The 22,036-nt window shown below is 42.4% G+C and overlaps 1 protein-coding gene and 1 pseudogene across 2 annotated transcripts in view; one reads left to right on the forward strand and one right to left on the reverse strand.

The window, feature by feature from the left end:
- Positions 1–22,036, forward strand: part of TNRC6A (trinucleotide repeat containing adaptor 6A) — a 213,092-nt gene that overhangs the window by 34,442 nt on the left and 156,614 nt on the right. The gene's annotated exons all lie outside the window — the stretch shown is intronic.
- On the reverse strand, positions 17,507–18,150 carry LOC100441002 (putative uncharacterized protein FLJ45256; annotated as a pseudogene).

Raw genomic sequence — 22,036 nt, forward strand, 5'->3', positions numbered from 1 at the left:
AAGTACCAAAAAATCACTTTCCTGTATCATTCACTTCCACATTGGTGAAGCTAGTTCATCTTTATTGGAATAATGGTTTGACTTTGAAGCAAAAGCATACCAGTTTTAAAACTACTTCTGTCCAGGCTGGGCCAGTGGCTCACGCCTATAATCCCAGCACTTTGGGAGGCTGAGGCGGGTGGATCATTTGAGGTCAGGAGTTCAAGACCAGCCTGGCCAACATGGTGAAACCCCATCTCTACTAAAAATACAAAAATTAGTCTGGTGGTAGTGGTGCATGCCTGTAATCCCAGCTACTCAGGAAGCTTGAGCCTGGGAGGCAGAGGTTGCAGTAAGCCAAGATCGCACCACTGTACTCCAGCCTGGGCAACAGAGTGAGACCCTGTCTCAAAAAAAAAAAAAAAACAAAAAAAAAAAACCTACTTCTGTCCAAGTTATAGCAATTCACCAATCCTCATGTCAACTCAGTATTAACATGGAATATAAAAGGATGCTGTATAAATTGAAAAGTAACTCTAAAGTTTGTCAATATCAACAATATTCTTCAAATTTTTCTTGTAAGTTTTGCAGGTAATTTACATAATGCTGGTGATTACTATTAAAAATATTTTGCAGCCAGGCGCGGTGGCTCATGCCTGTAATCCCAGCACTTTGGGAGGCCGAGGTGGGGAAGATCACTTGAGCTCAGGAGTTCAAGACCAACCTGGGAAACATGACAAGACCCTGTATCTACCAAAAAAAAAAAAAAAAATTAGCAGGCCCTGGTGGTGGGTGCATCTGTAGTCCCAGCTACTTGAGGGGCTGAGGTGGGAGGATCACTTGAGCTTGGGAGGCAGAGGTTGCAGTGAGCCAAGATAATGCCACTGCACTTCAGCCTGGGCAACAGAGCAAAACCCTGTCTTAAAAAACATTCATGTTGAAAATATGCAGAATCATTATTATTGATTTGTATTATGAAATGTTTTCATTTCAATATAAATTCTTATACTTTTCCAGCTAGGTCACAGGTTTTTCTTTCTTTAGAGCTTGGAATTTATCTCATTTCATATACACTATGATATTGCTGAGAAAACATAAGTCACACTGCCACGTTTATCTTTGATTATTAAATATTTGGCAAGCATTCCCTTTGTTTCAAGAAAATCTTGAATTGGAATTGACAGTACAGTAAATCTTTGTAAAACTCTTCCGTGACTCAACCAATGAACATTGGCAAAGACCCAAGATCACCCCATTCATTGCCTTCTATTTCTTTCAAAAATCCCATGCACTGGTGGTGATTCACAGCATTTGTACATATACACTGAACAGTTTTAACAACTGTACCCATGACACTTTCCATGGAGCCTGCTTCCAAAAGCAGCACAAATATTTTCAGTATTTATCATACAGTGGGATGAAGCAATAAGGGAAACATCAGTCTCTTGTTTTGAAACTCCAATAAAACCAGATTTTTGACCAAACATAGCTGGAGGACCATCTGGCATGATAGAAACTAATTTTTTCATATCTAAGTGAAATTTTTTTGGTCAGATGTAAAAGATTTTTTAAAATCTATGCTACACTTTTGTAAGCCATGAATTGACAACGTTTTTTCATACATTTGGAAGACCTTTCTGAATAAATATACCCAGGCTATTAGTTGGATGGTATCTCATGGCTCATGACTCGGATAAATTCTGCAATTTTCCAAAATTTGAATCCATTTAGCTTTAATACATTCTTTCATTCTATGGGCAATTGTTTGGTGGCTTAATTACAGATTATTCACTTTCTGTAAAATCTTTATTTTTATTTATTTATTTATTCATTTATTTTGAGACAGAGTTTCCCTCTATTTCCCAGGCTGGAGCGTGGTGGTGCAGATTGACCCCACTCCAGTTTTGACCTCCCTGGGCTCAGTGATCCTCCCACCTCAGCCTCCTCCTGAGTAGCTGGGACTACAGGAGTGCACCACCACACTCAGCTATTTTTCTCTATTTTTCATAGAGACAGGGTTTCACCATGTTGCCCAGGATGGTCTCATACTCCTGCGCTCAAGCGATCTGCCCACCTTGGCCTCCCAAAGTGCTGGGATTACACGTGTGAGCCACCACGCCAGCCTAAAATACCTTTTTAGTCTTTTCCTCATAATTTTCTAACAAAATTTTTACAACTTAAATAATTTTTTTTACCATCTTTCCATTTAAAAATTGTGTACGTGTGTATACACATATGCATGCAAGAATCCAAGTCATTTTTATAACTGATCAAAGTTGTAATCTCTAATCCTGATAAAATAAAATCTATTTAAAAGGTTTTTGCCCAACATTTTATTCTGATTTCAACTAACTAATTTCATCGGGTTTTCTTATTGTGGTAAAATATATACAACATAAAATTTACTATTTTAATCATCTGTAAGTATACATCTCTGTGACATTAAGTACATTCACACTGCTGTGAACCATCACCACCATCCACCTCTACAACTTTATATTCCCACACTGAAACTCTGACCCCATTAAACACTAACTCCCCCCTTCGCCCAGGCTGGAGTGCAGTGGCATGATCTTGGCTCACTACAACCTTTGCCTCCCGGGTTCAAGGGATTCTCCTGCCTCAGCCTCCCGAGTAGCTGAGATTACAGGCACGCGCCACCATGCCCAATTAATTTTTGTATTTTTAGAGAGATGGGTTTTCACCATGTTGGCCAGGCTGGTCTCGAACTCCTGACCTCAGGTAATCACCTGTCTCAGCCTCCCAAAGTGCTGGGATTGCAGGCGTGAGCCACTGTACCCAGCTGATTTTCTATATCTATGAATTTGACTACTCTAGGAAATTCATATGTGTGGAATCATACAGTATTTATCCTCTTGTGTTGGGCTTATTTCACTTAGCATAATATCTTCAAGGTTTGTCCATATTGTAGCAAGTGTCAGAATTTCCTTCTTTCTTAAGACCATATACTATCCATTCATCTGTTGATGACCATTGGGGTAATTTTCACCTTTTGGCTATTGAGAATAATGCTGCCATGAACTTGAGTGTACAAGCATCTATTTGAGTCCCTGCTTTCACTTCTTCTCGGTATATACTGAGAAGTGAAATTGCTGGATCCATGGTATTTCTTTAATTTTTGAGGAATTGTACCACTTTCCACAGCAACGTTTTTTTTTTTGTTTATTTGTTTTTTGTTTTTTTGTTGTTGTTGTTGAGATGGAGTCTCGCTCTGTCACCCAGGCTGGAGTGCAGTGGCACAATCTCAGCTCACTGCAACCTCCACCCCCCGGGGTTCAAGCGACTCTCCTGCCTCAGCCTCCCGAGTATCTGGGACTACAGGTGCCCACCACCACGCCTGGCTAATTTTTTGTATTTTTAGTAGAGACGGGGTTTCACTGTGTTAGCCAAGATGGTCTCAATCTCCTGACCTCATGATTCACCCGCCTTGGCCTCCCAAAGTGCTGGGATTACAGGCATGAGCCACCACGCCCGGCCCACAGCAACCACTTTATAGTCCCACCAGCAAGGCACAAGGGTGAAAGTTTTCTAGTTTGTCTCCATCCTCACCAACACTTGTTTCCTGTGCTGTTTTGTTTTGTTGGTAATCGCCACCCTAATGGGTATGAAGTGGTATTCTGAGGTTTGATTTGCATTCTCCTAGTGTCAAGGGATGTTGAGCATCTTTTCATGTGCTTCGTTAGTTCTTTCTTGAATGTGGAGAAAAATTTATCAAACTCACTATGTATTTGCTGAAAATGTCTCAATAGTTTCCACCTTATTCTCATAAAAATTTTTTTCACAACCAACGGGCAGCTTTTTTGTTTCACTCTACCACAGCAAATTGCAACTGTCATCCATCATGAAATCGGTGGCACATCTTCTTACAGTTTCTTGAGCTTTTCCCTTTTTAAAATCGGCAAGCAGGCCGGGCACAGTGGCTCACGGCTGTAATCTCAACACTTTGGGAGGCTGAGGTGGGAGGATCACTTGAGCCCAGGAGTTTGAAACCAGCCTGGGCAACATAGTGAGACCCCGTCTCTACTGAAAAAAAAATTAGCCTACTCTGCCTCAAAATAAATAAATAATTGACAAGTAAAAATTGTATATATTTATGGTGCACAATTGGTGTTTTTATATATGTGTAAATTGTGGAATAGCTAAATCAAACTACTTAACATATGCATGTTACCTCACATACTTCTTTTTGTTTTCTTTGTTTTTTGTTTTGTTTTGTTTTGTTTTGTTTTTTTGAGACAGGGTCTCACTCTGTGGCCCAGGCTGGAGTGCAGTGGCACAATCATGGCTCACTGAAACCTCAAACTCCTGGGCTCAAGCCGTCTTCCCACCCCAGCCTTCTGAGTATCTGGGACCACAGATGTGCACCACCACACCCAGCTAATTTTTTTAATTTTTGTAGAGACAGGATCTCCCCATGTTGCCCAGGTTGGTTTCGAACTCCTGGGCTCAAGAGATCCTCCCACCTCTGCCTCTCAAAGTGCCGGGATTACAGGCATGGGCCACTTCATCCAGCCCTCACATACTTCTTTGTGTGTGTGTGGTAAGAACACTTAATATCTACTTTCTTAGCAATTTTCAAATATATAATATGTTATTAACCATATTCACCATGTTGTACAATACATCTCTTGAACTTATTCCTCCAGTCTAACTGAATTTTTGTGCCCTTTGACCAACATCTCCCCAATTTCCCCATCCCCCAGCTTCCAGTCTCTCTCTCTTTTTTTTTTTTTTTTTTGAGATGGAATCTAGCTCTGTCACCCAGGCATGACAGTGGCACAATTTCGGTTCACTGCAAACTTCACCTCCCGGGTTCAAGTGATTCTCCCGCCTCAATCTCCCGAGTAGCTGGTATTACAGGCATGCGCCACCAAGCCCAGCTAATTTTTGTATTTTTAGTAGAGATGGGGTTTCACCATGTTGGCCAGGCTGGTCTCGAACTCCTGACCTCAGATGATCTGCCTGCCTTGGCCTTCCAAAGTGCTGGGATTACAGGTGTGAGCCACCACGCCCAGCCTCCAGTCTCTTAGTTTACTACTCTTGTCATAGCACTACCATTTGCATCTCCGTTTAATTCTACATCAGTTGCCTGCCTTTATTTTAAATTGGAAATTTTGTTCATGTATAGAAAAATAATTGAATTATAATTAAAATAGTATGTATTTTTCTTTAATGAACAATGTGATGCAAAGGTAACATGCAATTCATACTGTCTGGATAAAATATTCAGGTAAACACATTACAATGTTGTATCAATGCACAGAAAAAAAGGATTTGGCCAGGTGCAGTGGCTCACGCCTGTAATCCCAGCACTTTGGGAGGCCAAGGCGGGTGGATCACTTGAGGACAGAAGTTTGAGACCAGCCTGGCCAACATGGCAAAACTTTGTCTCTACTAAAAATACAAACATTAGCCTGGCACGGTGGCAGGCGCCTGTAAGCCCAGCTACTTGGGTGGCTGAGGCAGGAGAATGGCTTGAACCTGGAAGGCAGAGGTTGCAGTGAGCCAAGATTATGCCACTATACTTGAGCCTGGGCAATAGAGCGAGACTCTGACTCAAAAAAAAAAAAAAAGAAAGAAAAAAGAAAAAAAGGATTCAAACCAAATGAATTGACGCCTATTAGATGAGTGATAGGTTCACATGTGATCTGAGAAAACACGTACACGCCTGCCATGTGTACTGGCAACATAAGAATATTTTATGTGATGCACTCAGGAGAGAGAAATGTAATCCTACCAAAGCAAAATTTAACTTAATAGAAAAATATTTTATACTGGTTCAGTTTTAAAATTTTAAAAATTAAGGAAACCTAAAAAGTTGGGCTCCCCATTCACATTAGCTACTTTGCTAGTGCTCATTCGCCACATGTGGCCAGTGGCCAGTGGCTGCTGGATTGAACAGTGTAGCTCCGTGTAGATCTATCAAACAATAAATTGTCTACGCAATTCCACTGCTCAGTTTCTTCTCTAAAGAAACTCTGTCCAGGTGCACAGAAGGTATGTAGGAAGATGTTTCCCGCAACATTGTTTATAACAGTCACTAAGGAGAACAACCCACATATCCACCAACTGAGTATGGCAAAAAAAAAAAAAAAAAAAAATTGTGGTGTATCTATTCTAAGGAATCGTATGCCACAATTTAAAATAGACACATTCGCCAGGCGCCGTGGCTCACGCCTGTAATCCCAGCACTTTGGGAGGCTGAGTCGGGCAGATCACCTGAGGTCGGGAGTTCAAGACCAGCCTGACCAACATGGAGAAATCCTGTCTCTACTAAAAATACAAAATTAGCCACACATGGTGGCATGTGCCTGTAATCCCAGCTACTCAGGAGGCTGAGGCAGGAGAATCGCCTGAACCCGGGAGGCAGAGGTTGCTGTGAGCTGAGATCATGCCATTTTACTCCAACCTAGGCAACAAGAGGAAAACTCCATCTCAAAAAAAAAAAAAAAACATAAAATAGACACATTGGCACAGTGACTCACCCCTGTAATCCCAGCACTTTGGGAGGCCACAGTGGGAAGATCACTTGAGCCCAGGAGTTCGAGACCAGCCTGGGCAACATAGTGAGACCCCCCCTCCCCTTAACAAAAGAAAAAGAAATTTAAAAATAAAAAATAAAATAAAATAAAAATAGGCACATGGTTAGATTGTAAGACATATTACTAGGTGGGGAGGAAAAAAGAAAGTTGTACAATATGATATCATTTTAAAAATTGATGATAGATGCCAGCTGTGATGACTCCCAAGGGAGGATCACTTGAGGCCAGGAGTTTGAGACCAGTCTGGGCAACATAGCAAGACCCCCTTTCTAAAAAAAAAATAAATTAACTTAAAAAAACTTTTTGATGATAGATAGATAGAGACACAGAAAGATACCAGAGAGTGGTTCTCTCTGTGCCTCTATGAAAGGAGAGAGGGAACTTAGGTGAACTTGGATTTAATAAGAAGAATGCATGTATGTATTACTCATATAATTAAAATTAATTTAGAATAAAAGAACTTGGAGAAAGGGAACTTAGATGAACTTGGATTTAATAAGAAGAATGCATGTATGTATTACTCATATAATTAAAATTAATTTAGAATAAAAGAACTTAAGAAAGGAAACTCTTGATCAAAATGAAAAGATGAACAAAAAACCAATTAAGTAGAATTCACTGCAATCCCGATTATATGGTGGCTAGATAAGTGTTATCCCATGGCATAATATTTAATGCAAATGTCAAAAGTAATTCTCCAAAAAGAAGATACAGAAATTATATGGTTGCCTTTCTGTAAACTGAAACTGGGAAATCCTAGTAATCAAAACTAATTTATGAGGCTTTTCTCCACCAGTGTTTTGGCTAATATCCAGGTTACCCATCCCACGCTGCTATTACATTAAAACCCCCAGACCTCAGCACCGATTGGCATCCAACCCACTGACTGCAACATTTTCCAGCACACCAATTGTTCTTATAGCCCTTGTTTTCATTATCACTGTTCTTTTTCTTTGGTGTTCTTCATTTATCCCATAAATACATATGTTGATTAAGTGGTAATTATTAGGCAACTGGACCCAAACAGCATATGAAAGACGGAATAAGAGGGGGAAAGATCTAAGAGTGTTTTGGGATCCTCAACGTGCCTGTCTTTACATTAGAGAAACCCAGTTTTAAATTAATAGCGCTAATTCTCTACCTCCCTGTAGATGAAGTTTACTCGAGGGACAACAGGACATGGATTGATCATTTAATCCTTATCCCAAACTCAAAATTACCCTTGCACTATCTGACATTGATTGAGTAAATAGATTAGCCAAGAAAGACAATTCAATCAGCAGAGAGGCCTGAGAATTCTCTTGAACTTTGTTTAAAAGCACCCTGAAATTGGAGCTTCTTGGGAGCATTTGCTTCCAACCATTTTCTAAATTGAAATTGCATTCCACTTCCCTAAGACCACAGCCTTTTTCTAAGACAGGATTATGGGAACTCTGAACTATCTAAGCAGAAGTTGTGTGTCTGAGAATAAAACTGGAATGAACAAATCTATAAAGCAATAGAACAATAACCCCAACAAAGACAGCGTGATTCACATTGCAAATGACAGGAAGAAAAAACAAACAAGGGAGCGTTCACCTTAGAAAAGACAACCACGATGACCATGATGAGACCTGAGATAACAAAAATAACACAGCAAGCCCTGTGGAAAACAAAGCCCTTCAAAATAAATTTTTAAAGTCTAGCTACATCCTGTTTCCAAGAGACAAGCCTAATGCAAAGTGAATCAAAAGCATTAAGTGGAAAAAAGTGGGGGTGATCTAAAATACATCAGAAATACAAAGGAAATAGAACAGTAATACTAATTTTAAAAAACAATTCTATTAACGCCCCAGGCGCAGTGGCTCATGGCTGTAATCCCAGCACTTTGGGAGGCTGAGGCAGGCAGATCACCTGATGTCAGGAGTTCGAGATCAGCCTGGCCAACATGGTGAAACCCCGTCTCTACTAAAAATACAAAAATTAGGCAGGCAGTCATGGTGGTGCACACCTGTAATCCCAGCTACTTGGGAGGCTGAAGCACGAGAATCACTTGATCCCAGGATGTGCAGGTTGCAGTGAACAGAGATGGCACCACAGTATTCCAGCCTGGAGTGACAGAGCAACTCTATCACAAAAAAAAAGAAAAAAAAAAAAAAGAAGCCTAGTTAACGTGATAGACAGTACTTTAGACTAAAGGACTGTACTTTAGATTGAAGACCTCTCTGAAGAGATAATACTTTGAGCTGAGATCTTAGAAAAATAAATTATTAACTTTTCTTTGGCAGGGGCAGACCAAGACTTTCTCTGTGGCCCAGGCTGGGGTGCAGTGGCTCAATCATAGCCCACTGTGGCGTCCACCTCCCAGGATCAACTGATCCTTTCACCTCAGCCTCCCAAGTAGCTGGGACCACAGGCATAGCCACCACACCCAGCTAATTTTTTAATGTTTTGCAGAGATGGGGTCTCAATATGTTACCCAGGCTGGTCTCAAATTCCTAGCCTCAAGCAATCCTCCTACCTTGAACTCCTAAAATGCTGGGATTACAGGTGTGAGCCATTGCACTTGGCTTATTAGCCAATGTTAACATATTAAATGAATCTATATATTGCTAGGCAGAGCAGCTTACAAAATGCCAGAATGCATAATCAAACTGGACAGGCTCAATGAATGATTACACTGTGCTTAATGGCTAAGCTCAACACCTTGATATAACTTTATGATTTGCAGAAAATTTTTAATAATGGTCCCTATAAGAATCACCTGTAGACCAGGTACGGTGGCTCACGCCTGTAATCCCAGCACTTTGGGAAGCCAAGGCGGGCAGATCACCTGACATCAGGAATTCGAGACCAGTCTGACCAACATGGTGAAACCCCGTCTATACTTAAAAAATACAAAAATTCGCCAAGCGTGGTGCTAATTTCTGTGGCATGCACCTGTAGTACCAGCTACGCCGGAGGCTGAGGCAGGAGAATCACTTAAACCCAGGAGGCGGAGGTTGCAATGAGATGAGATCGCGCCACTGCACTCCAGCCTGGGTGACAGAGTGAGACTTCTTCTCAAAAAAAAATTAATACAAAATAAAAAATAAAAAAACACACAACAACAGAAAAGAATCACCTGTAATTTAAAGTAAATTTCAGTAATTTTACTAAATTACTAATTTTAACCTAAAACCACATAACCAAAAACATTTTGGACAGAATATTATTTCACGGTAGATGGTATAATCTCCCCCAAAGATAAAAACATTTATGAACATCTATGAGGTAAAGAAAAGACTGGGCACAGTGCCTCACGCTTGTAATCCCAGCACTTTGGGAGCCCAAGGCGAGTGGATCACTTGAGCCCAGGAGTTCAAGACTAGCCCGGGAAACATGACAAAACCCCATCACTACAAAAAATACAAAAATTTAGCTGGGCATGGTGGCAGACGCCTGTATTCCCAGCTACTCAGGAGGGAGGTGGGAGGAACACCTGAGCCCAGGAGGTAGAGACTATAGTGAGAAGTGACCGTGCCACTGCATTCTAGTCTGGGTGACACAACAAGATCCTGTCTCAAAAAAAAAAAAAAAAAAAAAAAAAAGGCGGAAAAAAACACTGATAGAAAAAAAGATTTTGTCAAAAAACATGAAATTCTGCTTTGTGGTTTTAAAGTATTTTCACTATAATCGCCATTTATTTTTATTATAGGACTTAGATAAGGGGAAACGTCTTTTAAGAGTTATTCCTAGCCAAGCGTGGTGGCTCATGCCTGTAATCCCAGCACTTTGGGAGGCCAAGGCATGTGGATCACCTGAGGTCAGGAGTTCGAGATCATCCTGGCCAACATGGTGAAACCCCGTCTCTACTAAAAATACAAAAGTTAGCCAGGCGTGGTGGCACATGCCTGTAATCCCAGCTACTCGGGAGGCTGAAGTAGAAGAATTGCTTGAACCTGGGAGGCAGAGGTTGCAGTGAGCCAAGATCGTGCCACTGCACTCCAGCCTGGGCGACAAGAGTGAAATTCTGTCTCAAAAAAAAGAGTAATTATTTTGGTAGAAAGATAAGAATTGTTGACAAAACTAAAATTGAGCTAAAGATTAACAAACTATTCTCAGTCTGACCGAACAAAATACAAAAGAAACAGGATTTAAATAACAGAATTAATAAATGTTAGATAACAGATACATAGCAAGAAACATAGGCCTGGTGCCCTGGCTCACACCTGTAATCTCAACACTTTGAGAGGCCAAGGCAGGAGGATCACTTGAGGCCAGGAGTTTGAGACCAGCCTGGGCAACATACGGAGACCCTTGTCTTTACAAAAAATTTTAAAAAATTAGCCAGGCATGGTGGTGAGTGCCTGTGGTCCCAGCTACTTGGGAGGCTGAGGTGGCAGGATCACTTGATCCTGGGAAATGGAGGCTGCAGTGAACCTTGCACTACCACTGCTCTCTAGCCAGGGTGACAGAACAAGACCTTGTCTCAAAAAAAAAAAAAAAAAAAAAAAAGAAAGAAAAGAAAAGAGGCCAGGCGTGGTGGCTCAGGCCTGTAATCCCAGTACTTTGGGAGGCCAAGGCAGGTGGATCACCTGAGGTCAGGAGTTCGAAACCAGCCTGGCCAACATGGTGAAACCCCGTCTCTTCTAAAAACACACAAAAAAAATTAGCCGGGCATGGTGGCACATGCCTGTAATCCCAGCTACACAGGAGGCTGAGGCAGGAGAATCGCTTGAACCCGGGATGTGGAGGTTGCAGTGAGCCAAGATCGTGCCACTGCACTCCAGCCTGGGCAACAGAGCGAGACTCCATCTCAAAAAAAAACAAAGGGAAAAAGAAATACATATGCTTTTCAAAAATACATAGAACATATATTCAAAATGAAAATATATCAGGCCAGATAAAAACTTTAAAAAATTCCAAAGGCAGAAATTGCACAAGTCAAATTATCTGATAAAAACAAACTATAAATAAATAACATCAGGTTAACAAAAAAGTCAAAATATTTAGAACTTTTAAAAATCATTTATAGAAATTATTTTGAGGGAAAGAGGGAATTAAAATGGCAGCTTCTGTTTATGTACAAAATAACAAAAGGAACCCCACCTTTCAAAACTGATAAGATGTAAACAACACTGTAATCAGAGGCAAAATTGTTATTTTAAGTGTTTTTATTAAGAAAGAATTTTAAAAATAAAATGTTTCACATAAAAGAAGTATGAAAAAGAACAAAATGATCCAAAGTAGCAGGTAGACAGAATCAAACATAATAAAAGCAGACATTACTGAAACAAATAATAGAAATAAGTGTTAAATAAAACCATGACCTGGGTCTTTGATAAGATCAATAAAATAAAACTCTAGAGAGGCGGGGCGTGGTGGCTTACACCTGTAATCCCAGCACTTTGGGAGGCCAAGGCAAAAGAATCACTTGACCCCAGAAGTTGGAGAATGGCCTGGGCAACATAGCAAGATGCTATATTCTACAAAAATTACAAAAATTAGCCAGGCATGGTGGTGCATGCCTGTGTTCCCAGCTACTTACTTGGGAGACTGAGGCAGGAGGATTGACTGAGCCTGGGAGATCAAGGCTACAGTGAGCAATGGTCACACCACTGCACTACAGCCTGGGTGACAGAGTGAGACCCTATCTCAAAAAACAAACAAACAAACAAAACCTCTAGAGAGATTTATCAAGGAAAATAGAGCACATATTTCAAAATTTGAAAATAAAGGCCAGGCAGGCGGCTCATGCCTGTAGTCCCAGCACTTTGGGAGGCCGAGGTGGGTGGATCACTTTAGGTCAGGAGTTCAAGACCAGCCTGGCCAACATGGTGAAACCCAGTTTCCATTAAAATACAAAAATTAACCAGGCATGATGGTGTGCACCTGTAATCCCAGCTATTTGGAAGGCTGAGGCAGGAGAATCGTTTGAACCCAGGAGGCAGAGGTTGCAGTGAGCTGAGATCATGCTACTGCACTCCAGCTTGTGCGACAGAGCAAAGCTCCATCTCAAAAAAAAAAAAAAAATGGAAATAAAAAAACGGAGTTTAGCCAAAAATACAATGGAGACTTAGAAAGCTGTAAGAGAATATTTTGTCAATTCTATGCTAATAACATTACATTTTTAAGATAATTTTATGCCACTTTTTTTTGAGCCAAGTTATATGGTGAATGTTGCTTACTAGTAGATTTCCTAAAACAGCATTTCCTACGTTCCTAAAATATGCTGGGCTTTCTTTGGTACTATCTTATTTAAGATAAGATATTCATAAGTGAGTTTTGTTATATACTTGTTCTTTGTGACATGATTTTCAGGTTTTGATGTGGCTTTGACAAAAAATATGAATATCTTTTATTTCTCCGTGCCTGGATACAATTTATATAGAAGCAGAATTGCTTATTTCTTGGCTATTTGGAAGACTTTATCTAAAACTCCTGTGGGTCTGGTGGATTTGGGGTGGGAAGTTAGTTAACATTTACAGTTTTGTTTCTGCTTACTGTTTTATTTCAGAGTTCTAAAACTGTGGGCAATTAGTTACATTTTTCTAGAAAATAATCTACTTCATTCAGATTTTCAAATTTAATTGCACAGTTTTGCAAGGTACAAAGCCATTTCATTTCCTCTTTGTTATGTTATTTCCTCCACCCTGTTTCTTTTTGTTTGTTTGTTTTTTGTTTGTTTGTTTGTTTGTTTTTGAGGCAGAGTCTCACTCACTCTGTCGCCCAGACTGGGGTGCAGTGGTGCGGTCTTGGCTCACTGCAACCTCTGCCTTCCCAATTCAAGCAATTCTCCTGCCTCTGCCTCCTGAGTAGCTGGGATTACAGGCATGTGCCACCATAACCAGCTAATTTTTGTATTTTTAGTAGAGACAGAGTTTCACCATGTTGGCCTGGCTGGTCTTGAACTCCTGACCTCAAGTGATCTACCTCAGCCTCCCAAAGTGCTGGGATTATAGGTATGAGCCACAGAGCCCCACCCACCCTGTTTCTAACGTTGTGTTTTTGAGCTTTCTTCTTTTTTTTTTTCCCTGATTAGTTGACTTTTCAATTATTTATTTTACTCTAACCAACTCACCCCAAAGAGTTTGCTCTTACATTAATTAATTCTATTTTTTTATGTATTTTATTTTCTTTTCCTTTTTTTTTTTTGTTTTGAGTCAGGGTCTCACTCTGTCACTCAGGCTGGAGTGCAGTGCAGATCATTGCTCACTGCAACCTCTGCCTCCCTTACTCAAGCGATCCTCCCACCTCAGCCTCCCGAGTAGCTGGGACTACAGGCGCACGCTACCACCCCCGGCTAATTTTTGTGTATTTTGTAGAGTTGGAGTTTTGCCATGTTGCCCAGGCTGGTCTTGAACTCCTGAGCTCAAGCAATCCACCTGCCTCAGTCTCCCAAAGTGCTGGGATTACAGGCAGGATCCACTGCGCCCCGCCATTGTTTTATTTTCTAATTCGCCTATTATTTTCTTCCTTATTTCTTAGAATAATTTGTTGTTTTTCTAACTTCTTTAAGTGAATACTAAATTCACTTACTTTCTTTGTCCTTCTTTACTTATGCCTTTGTTTAGGGCTCTGTTCTACTTAACAATCCAGTTTTAGCCATAGGACAGAGGTTTTGCTATGTATTAACTTCATTTCATTATTCAAGATGTTGAGAAATTTGGGTTTAAATTTTTTCTTTGATCTGTCTCTCTCTGTGTCTCTCTCTCCTCGTGCCCTCAAAACACACTCCCTTTTACCGAGTGGCGGGTGGTAGAAGTTTCCCCTTCCAATTTTGTTGGTCTTTATCTGTTACGCAGACTGGCTGCAGTGGTACGAACATGGCTCACGGCAGCCTCTATCCCCTGGGCTCAAGCAATCCTCCTCCTTCAGCCTCCCAAGTAGCTGGAACTACAGGTGTGCACCACTATGCCAGGATAATGTTTGTATTATTTGTAGAGACAGGGTCTTGCTATGTTGTCCAGGCTGGTCTCAAACTCCTGGGCTCAAGCAATCCTCCTGCCTTGGCCTCCCAAAGTGCTGGGATTATAGGCATGAGCTATCACACCCAGCCCTATCTTTCTTGTATTGTGACTAGAAAGTGCTCTCTACTCTTTCTCCATTTTGAATTTTATTAAGATTTTCTTCATAGCCTGATACATCATCTATTACCATGAAAATCCCATAGGCACATAAAAGATGTATCCTCTATTATTAGTGTATAGCATTCGACATAAACTACAAAGTAGTCCTTATTAAATATACATTCAGATCCTCTAAATTTTTATTTTTAATTTTTTTATCTACTGCAGGCTGGGAGAGGTGAGCTATAGTCATATGTTAGTCTTGGTGTCTGTTGGAAGCTGATGCTGTAATTATTTTGATGCCATTTTATTTTATTTTTTTTAACTTTTTATTTCCGTAGGTTTTTGGGGAACAGGCGGTGTTTGGTTACATGAGTAAGTTCTTTAGTGGTGATATGTGAGATTTTGGTGCAGCCATCACCCAAGCAGTATACACTGAACCCAGTTTGTGGTACTTTATCCCTCACCCCCTTCCTACCCTTTCCCCCTGAGTCCCCAAAGTCCCTTGTGTCATTCTTATGCCTTTGCATCCTCATAGCTTAGCTTCCACTTATGAGTGAGAACATATGATGTTTGGTTTTCCATTCCCGAGTTACTTCACTTAGAATAATAGTCTCCAATCCCATTCAGGTTGCTGCGAATGCCATTAATTCATTCCTTTTTATGGCTGAGTAGTATTCCATCATTCATATATATATATCAGTTTTTTAATCCACTCGTTGATCGATGGGCATTTGGGTTGGTTCCACATTTTTGCAGTTGTGAATTGTGTGAATTGTGCTGCTATAAACATGCGTGTGCAAGTTTGATGCCATTTTCTGTTGTGTTCTCACATTGAAAATTTAGCCTAACTCTTAGTGCCCTTTGTCATTATAAAATGCCCCCATTTGTCTAGGTTGCCTCCCTTAACCTTAGATTCGACATTGTCTGATATTAATATCATGAATTCAGCTTTCTTTTTCTTTTTGCTTTCTTTTTTTTTTTTTTTTTTTTTGAGATGGAGTCTCGCTCTGTCGCCTAGACTGGAGTGTAGTGGTGCTATCTCGGCTCACTGCAAGCTCCGCCTCCTGGGTTCGCACCATTCTCCTGCCTCAGCCTCCCGAGTAGCTGGGACTACAGGCGCCCGCCACCACGCCCGGCTAATTTTTTGTGTTTTTAGTAGAGACGGGGTTTCACCGTGTAAGCCAGGATGGTCTCGATCTCCTGACCTGGTGATCCACCTACCTCAGCCTCCCAAAGTGCTAGGATTACAAGCGTGAGCCACCGCGCCCAGCCCAGCTTTCTTTTTCTTAACCTTTATCTGGTATGTCTTAAAAAAATTTTTTTTTCAATAGCTTTAGGGATACAGGTGGTTTTTTGTTATGTGGATGAATTATGTAGCGGTGAATTCTGAGATTTTAGTGCGCCTGTCAAAGGAGGATTGTACATTGTACCTAATGTTCAGTTTTTTACCCTTAGCCCCCCACCCACCCTTCCCCTTCTGAGTCTCTCAAGTCCATAATATCACTGGGTAAGGTATGTCTTTGCTTATACTTTTAATTTCAGTTTTCCTAAGAAACTGTATTTTTTTTTGTTTTCAACCAAAGTCAGGTTTTGCCTTTTTGACCTCACCTAAAAGTCTTTCTCTTTAAATTGCTTTGTTTTGTTTTGGAGACAGAGTCTCACTCTGTCCTGGGTCTGGAGTGCAGTGGCGCCATTTTGGGTCACTGCAACCTCCACCTCCCAGGTTCAAGTGATTCTTCTGCCTCAGCCTCCCCAGTAGCCGGAATTACAGGCAACTGCCACCACGCCCAGCTAATTTTTGTACTGTTAGTAGAGACATGGTTTCAACATGTTGGCCAGGATGGTCTCCATCTCTTGACATTGTGATCAGCCCGCCTCGACCTCCCAAAGGCTGGGATTACAGGCGTGAGCCACTTCGCCCAGCCTACATCCTTATTCTTTACAGCATGATATTCTGAAGTGTAAATGTGTCACACTTTACCATACTCTTATTGATGGTGCAATTAACTCATTAATGGAGCGAGCAATTAATGCCCAGTGTGGCAAGGAAACAGAGACACGATCATGTTTCTACAGTACTGGTAGAGTTTTTAACTGATACAGTCCCCAAAAGGTATAATATATCAAAGATCTTAAAAACATATGTACCCTGTAGTCCTAGCTGCTTGGGAGGCTGAGGAAGGAGGACTCCTAGAACCCAGGAATTCAAGGGTGCAGTGAGCTATGATTGCACCACTGCACTCCAACCTGGGCAATGGAGTGAGATACTGCCTCTAAAAACCAAGCAACCAACATACGAAAATCTGTGCTCTTTAATTCATGTATATAAATTTATCTTAAGATAATTATATGGCTGGGCACAGTGGCTCATGCCTATAGTCTCAGCACCTTGGGAGGCTGAGGTAGGAGGATTACTGGAGTCCAGAAGTTCCAGAACAGCCTGGGCAACATGGTGAGACATCGTCTCTTTTTAAAAAAATACAAAAAATTCCCCGTCTCTATAAAAAGTACAAAAAGTTAGCCAGGCGTGGTGGCACACACCTGTGATCCCAGCTACACAGGAGGCTGAGACTGTGGAATCACTTGAGCGTGGGAGGTTGAGGCTGCAGTGAGCCATGATCGTGCCGCTGTACTCCAGCCTGGATGTCAGAGCAAGACCCTGTCTCAGAAAAAAAAAAAAAAAAAAAGGATAATTAGATAATTATAGAAGAGCCTAATGATTACTCTGCAAGAATCATTATGGGTGCCTTATTTGGAAGAGTAAAAATGTTAGAAACAACCCAAATATCCAACATTAGGGGAAATGGTTGAGAAAAGTACAAATCCATCCAGTGGAATCTACAGGGCCATTAGCAGTGCGAGCAGGTGGTGAAGGGACCTTCATCTTATTTGCAGAAAGGCCACGCATAGGCATGCTGGCAGGTGTATTTTTCATTGTACTTTCACTGACCTTATAATATGTGGAAATGATTCTTCAATTCTGGCAATAGAATCCTCGTCCTGGTTCTGGTGAAGGCATGACAGCTGTGGGCATGCGTGTATGTGCTGGTGTATAGGCACACACACATACATGCTCAAACTCTTAAACAGGAGCTTCTGCAAACGTGTGTAATAAGCTGGAGAAAGTCATTTTCACCAGCATCACCTCCATGAAGAGCACTGGGTTTATTTGAAAGAAATTTCTTGATGAATTGCTTAGAAGAGGATATGAGACCACAAATGATCTCAGTGTGTTCAGAACTGCCTTGCAAGAGGCAAGCAGGGGCCTCTTTCAGTTTACTCCAGAGGAAGTGAGAAAAGAGAAGAGGGAGTGGGAAGATGTGTTGGGGAGTCCCCAAGACACGCTCAGGTATGACGATTTGCTGCAAAGACTTGCAGAACTAAAAAAAGCTGTTGTATTCACAGTTACAGCTTAATACAGTGGAAGGATGCGGATTAAAAATCAGCAAAGGGGCCAGGCGTGGTGGCTCATGCCTGTAATCCCAGCACTTTGGGAGGTCGAGGCCGGTGGCCACATCACTTGAGCTCAGGAGTTCGAGACCAGCCTGGCCAACATGGCAAAACCCTGTCTCTACTAAAATATAAGAACTAGCCAGCCATGGTGGCTGGCGCCTGTAATCCCAGCTCCTTGGGAGGCTAAAGCAGGAGAATCACTTGAACCTGGGAGGTGGAGGTTGCAGTGAGCCGAGATCCAGCCACTGCACTCCAACCTTGGCGACAGAGCGAGACTCCATCTCAAAAATAAATAAATAGATAAATAAAATCAGCAACGGAAAAAGGTGCTCAGGGCAGAATCCAGGCAGGAGCTTCCAGCTGTACCCTCCTAGATAGTCATATGTGCAGTGCTTAATTCTCCCAGCAATGATGTGTGACAACACACACAAAACATTGCCAACTAGGGGAACTCACCTGAGCCTTAGTGTCCATGGCTTTTCTTGGGGATCAGTTACCCAGTGTCCAGCCCCTCCAGAGGTCAGGCTGATACAGCATGACCCCAGGCACCCACCATAAATCATGTTGTTAGCATCAACTATCTGGCATGGCCCAAGGCCCCAGATATACACAAGCCCTCTTATCAGGCAGAATATTTTAAGCCGTTAGCAGTTATCTTGCAGGAACAGGTGAAGAGCCAGTCCTTCCTCTGAGATGTGCAGGGTTGAACCATCCCAAGCCTCTTGAGTTAACCCTGTAGCGAACAGAAGAGAAGGGGAAATGAAGGTAAGGAGGCTGGGAGTGGTGGCTCACACCTGTAATCCCAGCACTTTGGGAGGTGGAAGCAGAGGCGGGTGGATCACCTGAGGTCAGGAGTTTGAGACCAGCCTGGCCAACACGGCGAAACCCCATCTCTACTAAAGATACAAAAATTAGCTGAGCATGGTGGCGCTCACCTGTGATCCCAGCTATTCGGGAGGCTGAGGCAGGAGAATCGTTGCACCTTGGAGACGGAGATTGCAGCGAGCTGAGATCATGCCACTGCACTCCAGTGTGAGGGACAGAGTGCGACCCTGTCTCCAAATAATAAAATAAAAAATAAAGTAGGGAGAGATCAGAAGACTCTTGTGTATAGGGTGCCTTGCAGTAATCCCCAAATCTCACACACACACACACACACACACACACACAAAACCTATAAGAAATCCCAAAAACCTTTCTGTAAATGAAGGTCGAGTTTTGCATCAGAGAAAACGTGTTCGATTGAGGCCAGGGTGGTGGAGAACAGAAGTGACGACAGACAGAAGCCAGGAGAAGTAAGGCACGAGGCTCTGCAGAATCACGGGATGGTTGAAGCCAGATTCTAACATCAGAGGGGCAAGATTTGAAGTGGAGAGGCTGATCTGATGAGGAGGAAGGACAAACTAACTTATTTATTTATTTATTTGTTTGTTTATTTATTTTAGAGGCAAGGTCTCACTCTGTTGCCTAGGCTGGAGTGCAGTGGTTCGTGCAAGGCTCACTGCAGCCTTGAACTTCTGGGCTCAAGCCATCCCCCCACCTCAGCCTCCCGAGTAGCTGGGACTACAAGCACATGTTTTTAAAACTGGCTAATTTTTTTTAATTTTTCTTGTAGACACGGGATCTTGCTATGTTGCCCAGGCTGGTCTTAAACCCCTGACCTCAAGCAATCTTCCTGCCTTTGTCTCCTAAAGCACTGGGATTACAGGCATGAGCCACCACATTCAGCCTGGAAAGAACTGGTAAATGGCCCCATCCCAGCTGAGTCAAAGACTCAGAGAATCAGGGCAGAGCATTAGGTTTTCATTGCCTTTTACTTCATTGGGTGAATCTAATGTGTAGCCAGGGTCGAGACCCACTGCTCCAAGGTGTTTTCTTCACAGTCATAACAATAGTCTTGTTCCATATTACCTTAAAATAGTTTCTCAACCTCAGCACTATTCACACTTTGGGTAGGATAATTCTTTGTTCTGAGAGGCTGTTTGGTAGATTGTAGGATGTTTCTTTGGCAGTATCCCTGGCCTTTACCCCACTATAGGCTGGTAGCACTCCCTTCCCAGTTATGACAATAAAAAATGTCTCCAGACATTGTCAACGTCCCCTAGCTGGTCAAAAATCACCTCTGGTTGAGAACTACTGCCTTGCAAGAATTATTGAAGGTGTCACTTGTGGAAACTTTGCTTGCAGGGACAGATCTTTCCCTGCAACTCGTCTGTCTATGCTCTGCTAGTATAGCGATCAAATCTTTGCGAGGTGTTGGTGGTGGTGCGGGACAGCTGATTGCGGTTCCTTTTCAGTGGAAAGTTGTGAGTGGTTGTACTCAAGAAATGGTACATGCCAGCATAAATGGGAAACCTTCTGAGTGTTTGTGAGAAATGATGTTCAAGAGAATAAATGGGCCAGGAGTGGTGGATCACGCCTGTAATCTCAGCACTTTGGGAGGCTGAGGTGGAAGGATGGCTTAAAGTCAGGAGTTTGAGACTGGCTGGGGCAGCATGGCAAGACCCCATTTCTACAAAAATTTAAAAATTAGATGGGCAGCCGGGCACAGTGGCTCATGCCTGTAATCCCAGCACTTTGGGAGGCCGAGGTGGGTGGATCACGAGGTCAGGAGATCGAGACCATCCTGGCTAACACAGTGAAACCCCGTCTCTACTAAAAATAAAAAAAAAAAAATTAGCCAGGCGTGGTGGCAGGCGCCTGTAGTCCCAGCTACTCGGGAGGCTGAGGCAGGAGAATGGCATGAACCTGGGAGGCGGAGCTTGCAGTGAATCGAGATTGCGCCACTGCACTCCAGCTTGGGGACAGAGCAAGACTCCGTCTCAAAAAAAAAAAAAAAAAAAAAATTAAATGGGCATGGTGACACATGCCTGTGGTCCCAGCTACTCAGGAGGTTGAGGTGGGAAGATCACTTGAGCCCCGGAGGTCAAGGCTGCCAATGAGCTATTGGCACTGCACTCCAGCCCAGATGACAGAGCAAGACCCTGTCTCAAAAAAAAAAAATATATATATATATATATATGGCAGGGGCAGGGGCAGTGGTGACAGCTGGAACAAATCTCAACTCCAACATTTACTCACTGGCTTATTTTGGTTGTCTAGTTAGTTTTTACTAACCGAAGGCACTCCAAAACTTAATTGCTTAAAAGAACACCACTCTTGGCTGGGCGTGGTGGCTCACACCTGTAATCCCAGGATTTTGGGAGGCTGAGGCGGGTGGATCATTTGAGATCAGGAGTTCGAGAGCAGCCTGGCCGATATGACGAAACAACATCTCTACTAAAAATACAAAAATTAGCAGGGCATGGTGGCATGCGCCTGTAGCCCCAGCTACTCAGGAGGCTGAAACAGGAGAATTGCTTGAACCCAGGAGGTGGAAGTTGCAGTGAGCCAAGATCATGCCACTGCACTCCAGCCTGGGTGACAGAGCAAGACTCCATCTCAAATAAATAAATAAAAATTAAAAGTACACCACTCTTTACTGCTTATGAGTCCATTGGTCAGTGAGGGTGGTTTTTCTGGTCTCATCTGGACTTTTTAATGTATCTGTGATCCGCTGCTGGCTGGATTGGTGGCTCTGCTGATCTTGGCTGGGCTCTGTCCCGTGCCTGGGCCTCAGCTAGAACAAATGGACTCCTCTCATCCTGCAGAAGGCAGGCCTGGCCCCGTGCACATGGCAACAACAGGGTTCCCAAAGTATTCCCAGGAAACTGACAAGGCCTCTTGAGGCCCAGACTTGGAACTGACCCATCATGCCATCTGCTGCACTATTGTGATCCAAGTCGATCACAAGGCCAGTGGGCAGGAAAACAGATTTCTCTCTTAATAAGAGGAGCTGCAAAGTCACTTAGTAAAGTGACCGCACTGTGACAGACAGGGAGGAGAGGAGAATTGTGGTCAATCTACCACATCTGGGAAAACTACTGAATCTCATTAAGCCTCAGTTTTCTCATCTGTAGAACAGGAATAGTATTACCTACCCCAGAGTTGTTATGAAGATTCAATGAC

The sequence above is a fragment of the Pongo abelii genome, chromosome 18 (genome assembly GCF_028885655.2).
Source record: "Pongo abelii isolate AG06213 chromosome 18, NHGRI_mPonAbe1-v2.0_pri, whole genome shotgun sequence".
In the NCBI taxonomy this organism is placed as follows: domain Eukaryota; kingdom Metazoa; phylum Chordata; class Mammalia; order Primates; family Hominidae; genus Pongo; species Pongo abelii.